We start from the raw sequence: 16,096 nt of genomic DNA on the forward strand, positions 1-16,096 counted from the left end.
AAGTGGTTCTGTACTGAGGAATGAGCTAAAACTAATACAAGATGTTGTGCAGGACTGATAAGCAGTTACAAGAAACTTTACTTGCAGTTACTGCTGCAAAAGGGGGTCACACCAGATAGTGAAAGCAAAGATTCACATACTTTTGCACCGCACAGAAATGTAACACTGGGTCATTTTTCTTAATAAATAAATGAAAAAGAAAATATTTTTGTCTCATTTGTTTGATTGGGTTCTCTGTCTATTTTCAGGACATTCAAAGTAAGCTCATAAATTGCTAAATTGCAATAGTAACCGTACACGCCTCAGTTTATGTCCTAATAATATCTGTGCTTTGTAATTGTAATATCTAGTTTGATTTGTATATTTGAAATGCTGTCAAAAAAACAGAAATATAGATCTCAACAACTGAAATGTTATATTGATGATTTCAATAAATGAATACCATAAATAGTTCAGGTTATGTAATCCGAACAACTCAATTCAACAATAACAAAAATCTGTGGACAAAAATGTACTATTATTGAAATATAATCAAACAAAAAAATAATTTTATTAATTAATGAATTTATACAGATAATTTACGCTTTACAATAAATCAAATGTCTTTACAATAGTTTGTAAATTTCTCTATCATCAAATCTAACACATTAATTTATATTATCAGCACGTATAAAGTTCTGCATGATTGTGACACATGGCTAGAATAATCTACTCTAAATCTGACATAAATCATAATCAGAAAGATTAATTAAAAAGGGATAGTTCACCATCTCTTTCATCTGTGGAACATAAAATAAAAATTGAGAAATGCCTTAAATGTTTTTTTTTATATATAATAGAAGTCAATGGTAAGAAATACTGTTTGGTTTTCAACATTCTTTAAAATATTGGCATGAGGGTGAGTAAATGATGGCAGCATTTTCATGTTTGGGTGAACTATCCCAGTACTTAATACTTTTTTTTTTTAATTAAAGACTTAATCGAATGATGAGCTTGATTCACAGTAATGGTAAAATATGCCAAAACAAAGCTCCACATCACTGTATAATTTTACATTATTTTAGTTTATTATTTATTTTACATTATGAGGGAAGAGAGGTACTAAAGCAATCCTATCCAAGAGCTATTTTTTTGTGTAAAATGGCATCACTGCATGAGCGATACATCAGTCTATTTGAATCTGTCAGCCAGAGCTTGAGTCCATAAAATATTATCTATAAGCCATGAGCTTCAAGGCGCATGTGATCAGTGGCTTTTTTAAGTTTGTAGTTATTTAACTTTGTGATGATGCTTGCTGATGTTTCCCACTGTCCTCATTATGCTTCTTTATCTGAAATTTACAGATAAAATTGGAAATTCAAATCATTTTCAGTGACAGATGTATGATTTGAACTATTTTAGACTTTTGAGTAATGCAACAGAAATAAATGAAGCACATATAAAGATGATGGGTATAATTTCTGCAGCATTTTAAAATAAAACAATTAGACATTGCACCTGTAATTACACAGGTTACATGTCAGTTGTCAGTATTGATTATGAGTAGATCTTACCTTGCTTTGGAGGTGCTGGCAGACGCCTCCTCAGTTTCCGAGATGAGCTAATGGTTTGTGTCTGAAACAAAAGTATTATGACAGTTAAAGTCATAATTAGTCATATGAGCGTGTAAGAATATGTGTATGGATATTATTTAAAATATGAAGATTGGTTTTTGTAGTCTTGACCTTGGTAAATTGGGTCTGTGGAGTTACATTAAGACCTGCATTTTTCAGAGCAGCAATTCTTGAGGAAATGTCTAAAACCTGGAAAAAATAGCACAGATCAAAGCAAGTAGATATGAAAATTACTGCTTTTATTGAACAGAAAGGCTTTGCAGAAAGACTGTTATGTGAAATGTTACTGGCAGTTTTGATACACCATGGTTAGTATGTTTGCATAGTTCTATACAGTATGTATAGTATATAGTATATAGTAGTTTACAGTATATACAGTTGTATATAGCATGTACTGTATAAAAGGAAATCTACATTATTCTATTTCAGTATTATTTTAATATGATTTTTATATTCTTATAATGTTTATCTATATTTTTTAATTGGTTTTATCCTTATATTTTGAGTTTTTATTTTAATTTTAGTTCAGGTTTAGTGATTTTATGTGCTTTTGTCATTTATTTATTTAATTTGTTCAGTTTTTTTATTTACATTAAGCTTTAAATTATTTTTATTTCAGCTTTAGATAGTAATTCTGAAAAACCAATCACGTTTTGCTTTACAATCAGGGGGGTCTCTTCCTGAAATATCTTCATTCATAATATGCATTGGCTCAAATAGGAAATATAAGGGCCATAAAAATTGATACAGTAAAAGATGTTTACAATTGGATTTAGTTAGATCATTAGACTGTGTATCAAGCCAACCCACAGTATATTTACATGCCTTTGAAAATTCCAGAGAAACAGCGCTTTAAATCACGGCTATAGGAGCAATGCTATACTGGATACAGACGCATTATGTAAGCGTCATTCAAGATGGAAAGAAAAGCGTCAATAAGTAACTGACTAATAAATTACTGGATTCAACCTCATGATAAACATGCGAGTTTGTGTAATAGGTTAAATTGCCGTCACCCAACAGCCAACATAGCGTTTTCCAGTTTTTCAGTGAAGCAGTTTGGATGAGATGGATATAGCATTCTAAATAATATTTTCAAACATTAATTAAAAGTATTACAAAGTTATTGCCATTGTTTGGGGAGGAAAAAATATAATTTGGTTCTTTTTTTAAATGTGGTGCAGGTGTGTTGAAAATAAATGGATATAAATGTAAGACAAGAGATATTTATTGGTTAAAACACTTGATCACGCAAACAATATTTCATATGAATCAGACTTACTTTTGTTTGTAAAAGTTACTTAACAAAGTAGGTTTTTATTTACATTGTCCACTTGCAAAACTCCAGTAGCCTACTACACACTGCAGTGATGCTGAGACAGTACCCAGATGGTCATATTGGCCCATAATTGATATTATACGTGTTATTATGCCCTATATTTGTTACCGCGATTGTGCTTTAAAAGGCTAAATAAGCCATGCCATGTCGTACGCCTTGTCTCTGCTCGCTGCATGTCGCGCTGCGCTGCAACAGCTGTAACTGCAACTGGACGCATCAAAGTAAATGTGAGAATCATTTTTCCTTCATCGTGTGGCCATCGCGCCTTGTCCAGAGTAAACAGCATCGCAGTAGATTTCTATTTGCTTTGGACGCGTCGCGAGGGTATTACTGATGATGTTCGGGATCTGTGTAGACAGCATCGCAGTAGATTTCAATTTGCTTTGGACGCGTCGCGAGGGTATTACTGATGATGCTTGGGATCTGTGAATGATCATAAATTGTGTATAATCCTGAGTTTATCCTCATTCACTGATCCTGATGGAAATATAAAGAAGCCTTACACTCCAACAATCTTTTGGAAACAGGTTTTTTTTAACCACACAAACAGCACTTCAGGTCAATTTGAACAAAGTGTCCATAGAATGCAGTTACTTACAGGGGTGCAAAATGAATCTGCTCCCGCCCTGATTGTAAAGCAAAATGTGATTGGTTATAGCGAGAACGTGCTACGATTGGTCAGCGAAGTATGGCTGTTATCTGATTGGCTTGACGCTAGAATTGTCTCAAAATCCACAAATACGCGCAGCGATTCACAAATGCACAGTGAGCGATCCACAAATGCGCACAGCGTTCTTCAAACGTACAGGACGCGATTCACAAATAAATGCCGGGCAAAGTTGTGTTTGTAGAATAAAAATATATTTGTGAATATATTTTTTATTTGCAAGTCTCATTTTTTTTTATTTGTGAATTGAATTCATGTTTATTTGTGGTTCTCATTCTATTTATTTTGTGAACATGTTTGGTTTTTGTTAATCGCTTTACATTTATTTGTGGATCATAATCTATTTATTTTGAATAATGCAACAATTCTACCCCCATATTTCATTACTTAATTTTTTTTTTTAATTTCACTTAGTTTCCAAGGCAACATTTTGAATTTCTGTAAGTTTTTCATCTAATATTTATATTTACATTTTAATTTATCTTTATTTCAATTAACTAAAACAATTTAAATAGTTTAAGTAAACGATAACATTTGTTATATTACTCATTAATTCAAGTGTAACTGCATATTCAGAGCTATGAGATGCTGCTGCTGAGATTCAGAAAGCGAGAGAGAGAGCACAGCGTCCAGGCCGAACACACCTGGAGCTCAGACTGCTGCACCTGGGCTGCTGCAGAAGCCACTTGGTCCTCCAGATGAGACAGCTCACTTTCAGTGGTGGATCCACTGATGCTGCGCGCACACTCCTCCAGATCCCCCAGTTCAGCCTCAAGCCCGTACACTGTACCTGCCGCCACATACACCTGCACACAGTGAAATGAATCTGAATAAATTGAGAAGTAGCTCATAAATGCCCAGTGGCATGAGAAATGTTAATCTCTGAAAGAATCCGTACATTCTCCTCGAGTCCGCTGAGCTGCTCATCCAGTCTTCTGGCCTCGGCAGGGGGAATTACCGAGAGGTCACTGTGGTCTGACTGGCCTTGTCCATCGACCACAGATCCGTGAATCAGATCCTCTGTAGCATTCAGTACTTTTAGCACTTCTGTGGTGATGCTGCGCAGTGATGTGGCCGAGTACTTCTATTTACGATAAATACACAGAGGAAGGTACTGTAACTTTACACATTAACGTTCACATTCATATAAATGGAAATTAATGGGGCATGGGGCAAGTCTAGTGTGACAACACCTGCATTAGTAAAATTATTAATACTGATTTAATGAATACAATTTACATTAAATTACTTTTTTGGATGGGCCAACTGCATGTCATATTCTTTATGTAGACAATACATCTGGAACAGGCTGAGAAACTGAATCACTTATTTATGGAAGCCCATTACCAACCACATAAGAAAAATAATGCTTTGTTAAATCTTAATTATGACATAAAAAGCCACAATTAGAAGATAAAAAGTAATAATTATGAGATTTAAAGAATCAAAATTATGACATACTACCTCATTTTTGACTGATTATGTTATGATTTCAACTTTTACCTCATAATTATGACATAAAAAGCATGAAATGTAAAAGACTGACATACTAAGTCATCACTTTTATCTTAGTATGTCAATTTTTACATTTTATGGAAAATATGATTTTTTTTGGTTATGTAGCAGAAATGGGCTTCCATACTTATTTACATTGTGTCTACATTTTGTAGGTTATAATGAGAGGATTTGCAAGTGTGCCGATGTCAGTGAGCTTGCATTGAAAACAAATCTGCCATTTGAGTGCCACTGAGTGGATTTAAACACCTCCGACTGGCCATTGCGTGTGCTCAATGTGCTCAACCAACATATCTGTGATTGCTTACAATGCTAAATGCTGTGAAAAAAAAAAACGTTGACCCAACTTGAATAAATCTAATTAGAATATTATAATCCACATTTTTTATGTGGTAGCCATAATCATATCCATGATTATTTATTGATTAATTGTGCTCTAACAGAATGTAAAATATGTAAAATATAATAAATAATGAGCCCAGAGTCAGACAGCAGATGAAAAAGTACAGAAAAGAGAGAAAGGAATATGTACAATTATCCTAGTAAATTATGAGTGCATCAATAAGAGCAAACTATCCATATTAGTATACAATCATCACCTGTTGTAGTATATTGGAGATTAAATGTAGGTTTTTCTCTATGTCCAGCATGTGTGCATCCTAACAAAGATCAAATAGAGGCAGAAGACAAAGAAAGAAATAAGAAACAAAGAAGAGCTTCAGAGAAATAGGTTAAGCAGATTAAATAAAAGCATGTTAGTTGCAAGCAACTAAGATTACTGCAGCATATAGTGTTTAGTATATATACACTGTAGTTAGTTGTTACCTTGTAGATCTCCTCCGGTGATAGATACTCCTCCTGACCATATGGGGCGCTGTGCTGAGTTGTGGGGTACCGCTGTTCCTCCCTTTTTTCAATCAAGTCACCTCGACTGTTGCTGTCCTTCTCTTGAACTTTCTCTTCTGATGATTTGCTGCATTGTTTGTCTTCCGTCTCCTCTGTATCTTTAGAATTTGTATTCTCAGCTCTGCTCTGCTGTCCTTCAACTGCATTTCCACAATCTTTTATTTCAGCTTTTTTCTCTTCAGTCTGAACTTCTTGCTCGTGCTTTGTCTCTTCAATTCTCTCTCTAGCTATCTCATTTTGTGTATCGGTCTCAGCAAGTGTCTGTTTTTGGCTTGCAGAGCTCATTTCTTCTGACATTTGTGTCTCACCTGTGTCCTTTTGCTTACAAATGTCCTGCTTTGCCACAGTGTCCTTTTGCCTTTTCTCTGATCTATTTTCTTCTGATTTCTCTGCATGGTTTTGGGTTTTCTCATCATATTGTATCATTTTGGTTCCATCTGTCCTGTCATTTACCACCAGCAGCTCAGTTCTTATTGACCGATTTATACCCTTGGTTTCAGTTTGATACTCAGACCTGTCCAGTTCATCTTCAGTGGAGGAAAGTAGTGTCTCGCTGACCTGACTGGTCAACTCTCTCAGTATGGAAGTCAGGCCATCTTTCAATATCTCAGTTGATCTCACTTGATTTGTGGATTCAATTTCATCTGATATTTCTTTTGCATCAGCCTCAATCTTCAATGAAGCATCTCCCATAACTTTATCTCCCACTTTTGCGTTTGTCTTATTTTCTTCATTCCCCATTTGATACTCCAACCTGTCCAGTTCATCCTCAGTGGAGGAAAGTTGCATTTCTCTGACTTGACTGGTCAGCTCTTTCAATTTGGAAGTCAACTCCTGATCTAAAGATCCAACTACACCAAGGGCCCCATGATTGTAATAGCTGGGAGAATTGAGACCAAGTCCAAATGGATCAGGGGTCACGGCTCCAGAGCTCAAGATGTCAGGGGTCGCAGTGTCTGAAGTGTCTGAAGTGCCATGCAATGCTGAGTCTTGTTTCACATAACGCTTCTTCATCAGAGCATCTAAGAGGTGGCTATTGGAATCCTGCCAATATATAATCAGAGTCATGAAATGACAAAAAAAAAGTGTATTCTACTGATACAATAAAATAATTTATTTTATTTTATTTTTATAGGTTCAGAAAACTTATATTAGTGTAATAAAGGGTATAAAACTGAACTTAATACAAAAACATTTTCAGATATTATTTTTTGTTACCGACTGTCCTTTCCACTCTGCCTCCTCTCTCTTATTTTTCCTCCTTCGCCGTGACCTTTTGACACTGCTGTCCTCTAGGCCATCCTCACTGCTTTCAGCGCCTCCTGGATTGAAATTGATATCCATGACGTTTGAGCGGCGGGCAGATGAGGGTCGCCTGTGTTCTAGTGGCACTTTTCTCTTCAAGAAGGGCAGCACAGTTTTCTGGGACAGGGGTGGCGGCCCATCCTGTCCTGAGGAGTTCTCAGCATCAGCATTCAAGGTGTGTGCAGTGAGGTGTTGTGCTTGTGCATTCAAAGGCAAGGTTGCTTGATGGCCGTAGGACTCTGGGTAACCCAACTGCTTATTGGCAGACATTTTACGCCGAAACTCTTCCAGTGCAGCTCCCCAGACCCCATTAGCTTCAGGCTCTGTTTCTGAGCCCATCTCATCGTAAGCTGACACCACGCCAGACTCCCTTTCCAAGACGCTGTAGACCAGACTTTTGCGCTTAGTTAAAAGGCCTGGTCGAGAGAGCAGGTTGCTCTGATAAGCAATCCAGTTACCATCAGGACTCTGTAACACTGAAGACATATAAACAGCATTTACACATGTATATAAATGAAGGTAGTCAACATTTAAAAAAATTCTAAATAATTTAAAATCTCTGTCATAAACATGAGAAGTTAATTAACTGTGATTGAGAATCATATGGATTTAAGTCAAGGATCTAACTGGAATTGTCCAGTCGGTCGACACTCCTCCAGCTAGGCATGGCCTGGACAGGCATCGTTTCTTCCTTCATTTCCAGAGTATGACTTATAGAAGATGAAGGTCTTGACCCAGTGTTAGCATGCTGGTCTGTTTTCTCATCAGTCATGAGACAGAAAGCTGAGCGAGACCTCTGAGGGGAGAGGAAACGTTTCATTCAGCAAACATTAAAGCAAAAGAACAATCCAAAAGCATAGCAAAATTGCAGGTGATTCAGCCTTTAAAAGAAATAAAAAGCCACTGTACCCAGAGAGAAGCATCAAAGGCACTCTGCGTTTGATCAGGAGAGATTCCATCACTGTTCTGGTTCAGATTACATCCAGACTGCATCTCATCAGTCTGTTGATCCCTTTTCCGGCGGACAATCTGATGTTTAAATATTCCAATATAATAGGTTTATGCAAACATTGTCAAAATTGATAAACAATAATATGATAATTTAAAATTAATATAATCATTTAAAATGATATATAGCCAAAAAGTATTTTAAATTGAATATTATATCAACACATATATTCCTATTCAACATATGTTAAATAATACAATTCCTCATTATCTTTTTGATGTAAACCAAGAGTGTGAATATATACAGATACCCAGATCTTAATACATTCAGATGTCACATGATCCTTCAGAAATCATTCCAATATGCTGCTTTGGTGTTCAAGAAACATTTCTTATTATACAAGAGTTGTGCTGTTAAATATTTTTGTGGAAATCTTGACACTTTTTTTTTTTAGGATTCTTTGATGAATAGAAAGAAAAAAACAGCATTTATTTGAAATAGAAATCTTTTGTAACATTACAAATGTCTTTGCAGTCACTTTTAATCAATTTCATGCGTCCTTGTTGAATTCATGGATTCTTGCTGAATACACACTGAAGTTCTACACAATGTAATACTCTACATTCATGAAAGGTCATTGCTGTCACGTGTTACTTACTTTCTGTACTATAGTTGTGGTCAAGTCCTCTATCAGCTCTCCTCTGTTCTCTCGCAAATAATGAGCTTCATTCTGCTTCTCCTACAAAAGCAAATGTTAAATAGCTGCCATGTCAAACGTTGCAAGTTACTGAATAGCAAGAATGAATGAATGAATAATCTTGTGCCTATTAATGGAAAAGTCTTACTTGACTGCCAGTCTGGCTCTCAGCCTTAGCAATGGCCTCATCTATGGCCTCTTCTGCCACCCGCTGTGCCACATTAATAGTCTCAGGCATGCTGTGCTCTGGAGAGAGACATAATAATTAAAGACATAATAAATCAAAGAAAACTACTGATATACAGTAACAAACCATACATATTTAATCAATTATTTGATCACAAACCTTCACTTTGCTTGTAAAACGTCGAGTCGCTCTCATACATACTACTCTCATTGCAGACACTCTCCTCACAAGTGCTGCCCTCTGTTGGTGCAAAAAAATGTTACAGGTGATTTCATCAGAGAAACTTTACAACCTATCCATTTTCAGTTGCAGAGCATGCATAACTTTAGAAAGTGTATGTATGTTGCATGCCATGAAGAAATACTTAATGCCTCGATTTCTGAGGGCATCAACCTTTTATAAAAAAAAAGAACATCCACATAATAAAATCTAAGTTTCATTTCTACTTTTTCCTAATAGTCTTTCATCCATTATTAAAATAATATTCTCAAGAGTAATAAGGTAGGACAAGAGTGGAATAGACAGCTTGGCTCAATATTAAATGAGAAAAAAACAAGTACAACCATATGCATCAAACATTTCTGTTGTTGTTGTTAGTGTCATTGACAAACTGTTCCTTTGATAAACTGAGAAATTCAACAGCACTTCCAGTTCTGACACATGATTTTATAGTGGTGTCAACAGTTTTCTCTCTCTGACAGACACTGTCTTAGTCTCAGAGAGCTGTCGGATGACAAATCATTTGATTGGTAAATACTGGCATATTGGCCATACTGACATATCAGTATGGCCTCAGCTCTACATAGAGCCATTTAAAGTGCTCCCCTCAAGCCAGTGAAGGTCAATCTGCCTCTGAAGTCACCGGCTACCACTCTATAAAAACATCTGCCCTTTACATTCAAGTCAGTGTTTACGCCTACACTCTGCTGAGGAGAACAAATCAAAGTAATGTTATGAATCTAGCTTTTTCTATGAGATAAGCTGAAGACTGATGTTGCAGCTTAAAAACCTATCCTATAATGCTATAAGCTTATTGCTCCATTCTTAGTCCGACGTTAAACTCAAACAGATTATCTCCTAGCTTTTTTCTGCATCAAATTTCCAAAAGCCTGACCACATAGTGCAGTGTGTTTTGTGGCCAAAGCTCTTTATATTTCATTGTCACTGTAATGGTTTTACTCTCCTCCACAGAGAGCTATTGTTCCTCAGAGGTTACAGGGGGAGGTGACAAACATCCACAGTCATGGTCATCCATAGTTAATGTGGCATTGGCCTTGCTCTAAACTGCTGTCCTCTTCATGGACATTCTCTGCTCACAGACCACAGCAAAACTGAAATGGAGGCTGGACATAGATCGTAACTCATTTAGTGTTGTGCCCACAAACACAAGCTAAGGAGCTTCAAAATGGCGTGGAAGAGAAACATAATCAGAGAGATTTTTTACACTTCCAAACAAGGGTGCACAGTAAAAAATATTGTGAATTAGCAGTATATTTCTGGCTACTACTTTCCGGCTTTATTTACAGTAGTTTTTTAACTGTAAAAATGCACTGTATACTTTGACTTTCCAGTGCACATGGAGCAGAAAATGATTACATTTTCAATTTCTGAATAATATCTTTCTGAATAGCAGTAAACTGAAATATTCAGTCTTTTTTTATTTTTATTTAGGCAAGTGAATAAATTATTTACCTGTTAATGTAATAAGTAATTACTGTATAGAATTATGTGTATATGCTTGATTTTGATTCGTTATTTAAATGTTAGGAATACAAGAGGTAAAGGATATTTCAGGTCATAATCAAAGTGCACAGTGACCCTTCCTCCATAAACACGAATAATTCTCAGAAATCCTGCTACTGTTAAATTGGATACAGAGGAAGCAAGTCAGACCAGACAAGCCTTGTCTGCTCTTTCCTTAACCCTCATGAATTAGTGCTAAATACATGCGCGCACATGCAACCATAAGCCGTGAAAAAGACAGAGCTAGGGCTTGAAGGAAAATCTAAAACTGACATATCCACTGAATGCAGATGACATTTGAAATGGAGCATCTTCTACAAACATGCAACATGTAAACCAGCTCTTTTATCTCCAAAATATATATCAAAATACATTATAAATTGTCATAGTGTGAATTTTCAAGGAAGGTCATACAATAGTCCAGATGGCGAGTACCTGTAAGCTCTGCTAGCGCTCCATGCTCGGCTGCATGCCTCCTGTAGAGGTTCTTTAATACTTTGGCACTGCCAAACCTTTTAAAACGCCTTCTCACATTATTGTAGAACCATTCCAGTGACTGTGTCTTCAGTAGCCTGGAAATACGGGAACAAGGCCACATTATAATGCATTTTTAAGAGCATTCCTGAGTTTCTGTTTACGTTACACTGATTAAAACCTTTGACAATACAAGTACATAACATATGATTATGAAGACCATGACATTTGTTCTATAATCATAGACACAAGGTCCTATAATCAAGCACACGCACAAACATATATACAAAGAAAGGTCATAGACAGTCAAAGGCACTTTTTAGCATGCTCAGTATCAAAGACCTGGTTACGCCTGTGCTACACTAATATTCAGACTCTCACTGCTCAAGAAACAAATAGCTCCATGTTGCCGTGCCACCAATAGCAGAAGTCCAATAGTTTGAATTCAAATGAGTTTTTTTTCCAGAGGAATTGCCTGCTGAGAACATATAAGATTGTTTACTTTGTATACAGTAAGAAATATTGTCAAAAAGAAAATTAAAATTCTGAAGAATTTTTATTCTTATGGTCCAGGGAGCAGGCCAAAATTGCCAAGAATTTTAGCATTCAATAATTATCAGTCAACAATTATGTTACCAACATTATATCAACAACCAAGTTTTAATCATCGGTTTAAAAAGAAAAAAAGAATTATGCAGAGAAATATGAGATGTTGCTAAAGATTGCAGTGTTGTTTTCATTCTTAAAATAGCATTCTGTGTCCTTTTACCATAATGTACAGACACTCCCTGAGGGCAAATGATATTTTTTCCTAAAGAAAAAAAAATTAACTTTAAGATGGACCTTATATGGGAATTACTTGTTTATGCATTTATTTAATGAGCTAGACAAGAAGCCACACAAATACTGTATACAGATAGCTTAGATCCTACATATACCTGTTCTGTCCATAAGCATAGCATAAATTGAAATTGCCTGCTTCGAATCAGTAATGATCTAACTAATACATTGATATTTGCAGTTAAAACTGGAATTAAAACTGGAATATTATGTGTGGACAGAGAAGATACAAGTGGATGTGTATAGTATCAAAATTCAATTTCACTGATGGACGTAATCTCTGTTCAAGTGTGAGTGTGTATGTATAAGACAGGAAACAGAAGAAAAAAATCCTTCTATTAATAATAAATAAATAAATAAATAAATACAACAATGTATTGTACAGAAATGCAGGACTTTTGTAGGACATAGTAACCTTCCATGCACAGTGTGTGAAGCGTAAAGCTCTTGGGTTTCATTAAAAATGATGTCACAGCACTACAGATTCATATCACATCTCAGAAAGTCACCCTTCACTGGTTAGCTAAATCAAATGAGTTGAACCTAAAGTGAAGGTTTTCTAAGGATATTTTATATGTTTGCAGGCCAGTATTTGTCCATTAGTGTGCATGTAAGAAGCGCAAAAATACTTTCTGTCTTGGTTCAGTAGTATTCTGACCTACAGCAATCTGTGACATTTACAAAGGCCTTTGAGTGCAATTTCATGTCGTGCTCTATACTTGCATTATACATCATTATTTTGATGACTGTAGAAGTCTTCACAGTGTTATCCGAACCCTCAACAGGAGGGTTATTGCACTTATTATCTTTCATTAAACCATGCGTGTAAACAAACCCACAGCCACATACACTCACTAATGCTCAAATGACTACTGGGTGCTACAAAAAGGTGCTTGGAAATATATGTGAGACACAACTCATGAACATAAACACAAGCACATTTTCACAGTAAAACAAACAGTCCATTTACAGAACCAGTCCGCTAGACAAGAAGCCACACAAATACTTATTATCTTATACTTATAGCACTTATTATCTTTCATTAAACCATGCGTGTAAACAAACCCACAGCCACATACACTCACTAATGCTCAAATGACTACTGGGTGCTACAAAAAGGTGCTTGGAAATATATGTGAGACACAACTCATGAACATAAACACAAGCACATTTTCACAGTAAAACAAACAGTCCATTTACAGAACCAGTCCTGAACCCTTCAGGATGTCATTTTTGTTATTTTATTGTAAATTAACTGAGCTCTTTTTTATTTATTTTAATTGTGTAAAAAGATACTTAACTTCTTTTTACCAGTCCATATATATATGTTTTTATTTATTTATTTATTTAGAAAACCGACTTTCAGTCTTCAGTGTTTACTAGGGATCATAAAATAATAAAATTCTGACTGATTATTCTATACTATTTTGTCTAAATCAAATTTAAATATACTGCTAAAAACAAATACATTTTATTAAATGTTACAAGTGAATTTTGGCATCACAACATTATAATGTACATTACAAAAAATTTATATTCATTTTTAGATTTGCAAAAGTTATTTAACGGTTATTAAATTTTTTGTGTTTTTAAGATTCACTTCAAGTGAGAATTAGACATGGCAAAGGTAATCTTAATGTAAAAAAAAATTTGAAATACTGTATGAGAAATTAGCATGTAAAATTAAATATCCAATACTGACTCATACTGTCAATTAACAAATATCTGATATCAACCTATAACTGACAAAGTTATTTAACGGTTATTAAATTTTTAGTGTTTTTAAGATTCACTTCAAGTGAGAATTAGACATGGCAAAGGTAATCTTAATGTAAAAAAAAATTTGAAATACTGTATGAGAAATTAGCATGTAAAATTAAATATCCAATACTGACTCATACTGTCAATTAACAAATATCTGATATCAACCTATAACTGACAAAGCACCACTTTATCATGTATCCCTAGTTTTTAAACCCTGATAACAACCAGAAGCATCATGAGCCTTTTACCTGCAGGTGTTTCCAACTAAAGCCCCCTGACGGAGCTCACGCTCAACTCTGTCTCCGAACCACAACAGCTCTTGTTAGCGTGGCAATACTGACCTGGTCTTCTGGCAGGCGGAGCACAGCCAGCCTTTGTCTTTCTTACTATATGTGCAGCAGCCCTTGCAGACGTTGTAGCAGCAGTCCAGGCAGGAACGTTTTGGGTTGAGCAGGAACGTGAAGGGAGAACAGCAGCGGATGCAGCAGCGATCATTAAACCTGTGCTGCCGCGACAGCAGAACAGACCGACTGCCCTCCTCAACCAGTGCCTTCTTCATCTCACTAGAGCGAGAGCGAGAGAGAGAGAGAGAGAGAGAGAGAGAGAGAGGAAGATAGAATAACAACTGTGATACAAAGTATTTGACTAGAATGATCTAAAATGATTAAGCTAATGCATAGTTGTCTGAGTATTAGGATGATGCATTAAAAACATAGATAATTAATCTCCATGGAAGGCAGGCTGTAGTGCCCTATAAGTGGATCATGTTCACATGACATCTGCGTGTGGACAGATGTGCTGCATTTGCCCTTCAACGTCTTAAATCTGTCTGCAATTCCAGCCGTACTGCAGCCTCCAGAGAGGAGAGAGCAATTCAGAGCAAAATTGCTCTGACATTTAGCAGAAAGACAAGAGACCTAACACTATTTAATGGACCCTTTTCACATTTCCGGGTTTCTCAGCAGCGGAAGTCGTCATAGTTGGGTTAACTTGAAGAGCACTGAATGGGAGAGTACTACAAATATATTTTTTGACGTCCATCAGGGGGGATCAAGCCTTCTTTAGAGGGGTCAGACCCCTCCAAACCCCCCCTTTGTTTGGACACATTTTGTTTGGACTACGTCCATTAGATTTCGGCTGCTTAATTAAACTGATGTGCCTTTAGGATATGAATTAAAAGTTTAGTTTATGATTAACAAGTCAGAATTGTAGGGTTTATAGGGTACAGCAGTAAGAAGGCAATTGATTAAATGAGAGTAAATAAGAAATATCTTAATCAATAAAAATATATACAAAAAAGCATATACTATATATATTAGTGGTGGGGTTTTTTTCTGTCTGGAGCTTACACTGATACGCCAGTAAGTGGCGACAAGTTACTACTTGTCTTTATGAGTAAATCACTGAATCAATCACTCAACTGAATTGTTTCATTCAAAATGATTTATTCCACAACAAAACAAGTGAATAGCTGCATCCAAAAACACTTATTCAAACGAAGTACCTACTCCGAGAGTAATTACCTAGTGACAGGGTGTGAATTTTGGGGGTGGGGGGGTTGGAGGGGTCTGACCCCCCTAAAGAAGGCTTGATCCCCCCTGATGGACGTCAAAACTAGATGTGTGTGTGTGTGTGTGTGTGGGGGGGGGGGCAGATAGAAAGTAGGCTAGCCTACGCATAATATGGAGATTTACTTGTAAATATTAATATGTATTTCTATAGCTCTGACTGATTTAAAAAATTTAATTTTGGCAGCCCCTGAAATGGGTCGTACTGACATTACCTGAGCGGTTGAAGAATACACTACAACGCTCATTCAAAGACAGGCATTTATTGCTTGGACGGAGCAAGAACACCGGAAATGCATGTGCAGATTCAGTCGAGAGATAAAGTTTACCCTCTTCAACTTAATGCTGTTGAACTTAATTTACGGAGCAAACTATTTGCTTAAACAACCACAACATTAACAGCAACGCTAAAATACAAGCGTGTGGTAATGTTAGTCAGATGCGCATGAAAGTTGCACGTGTTACTATAACAAACACTGCGTGTTTTCTTTCAGAATCATCATTGGCGTTTAGAAAGACAAAAATAGGT

General features: G+C 36.0%; 1 pseudogene; it reads right to left on the bottom strand.

Moving 5' to 3' along the window:
* Nucleotides 1-1,690: 1,690 nt before the first annotated feature.
* LOC107751557 (rab effector MyRIP-like) overlaps nt 1,691-16,096 on the bottom strand; it is a 30,629-nt pseudogene continuing 16,223 nt past the window's right edge.

The sequence above is a fragment of the Sinocyclocheilus rhinocerous genome, unplaced genomic scaffold (genome assembly GCF_001515625.1).
Source record: "Sinocyclocheilus rhinocerous isolate Xijiao unplaced genomic scaffold, SAMN03320098_v1.1 scaffold3000, whole genome shotgun sequence".
In the NCBI taxonomy this organism is placed as follows: Eukaryota; Metazoa; Chordata; class Actinopteri; order Cypriniformes; family Cyprinidae; genus Sinocyclocheilus; species Sinocyclocheilus rhinocerous.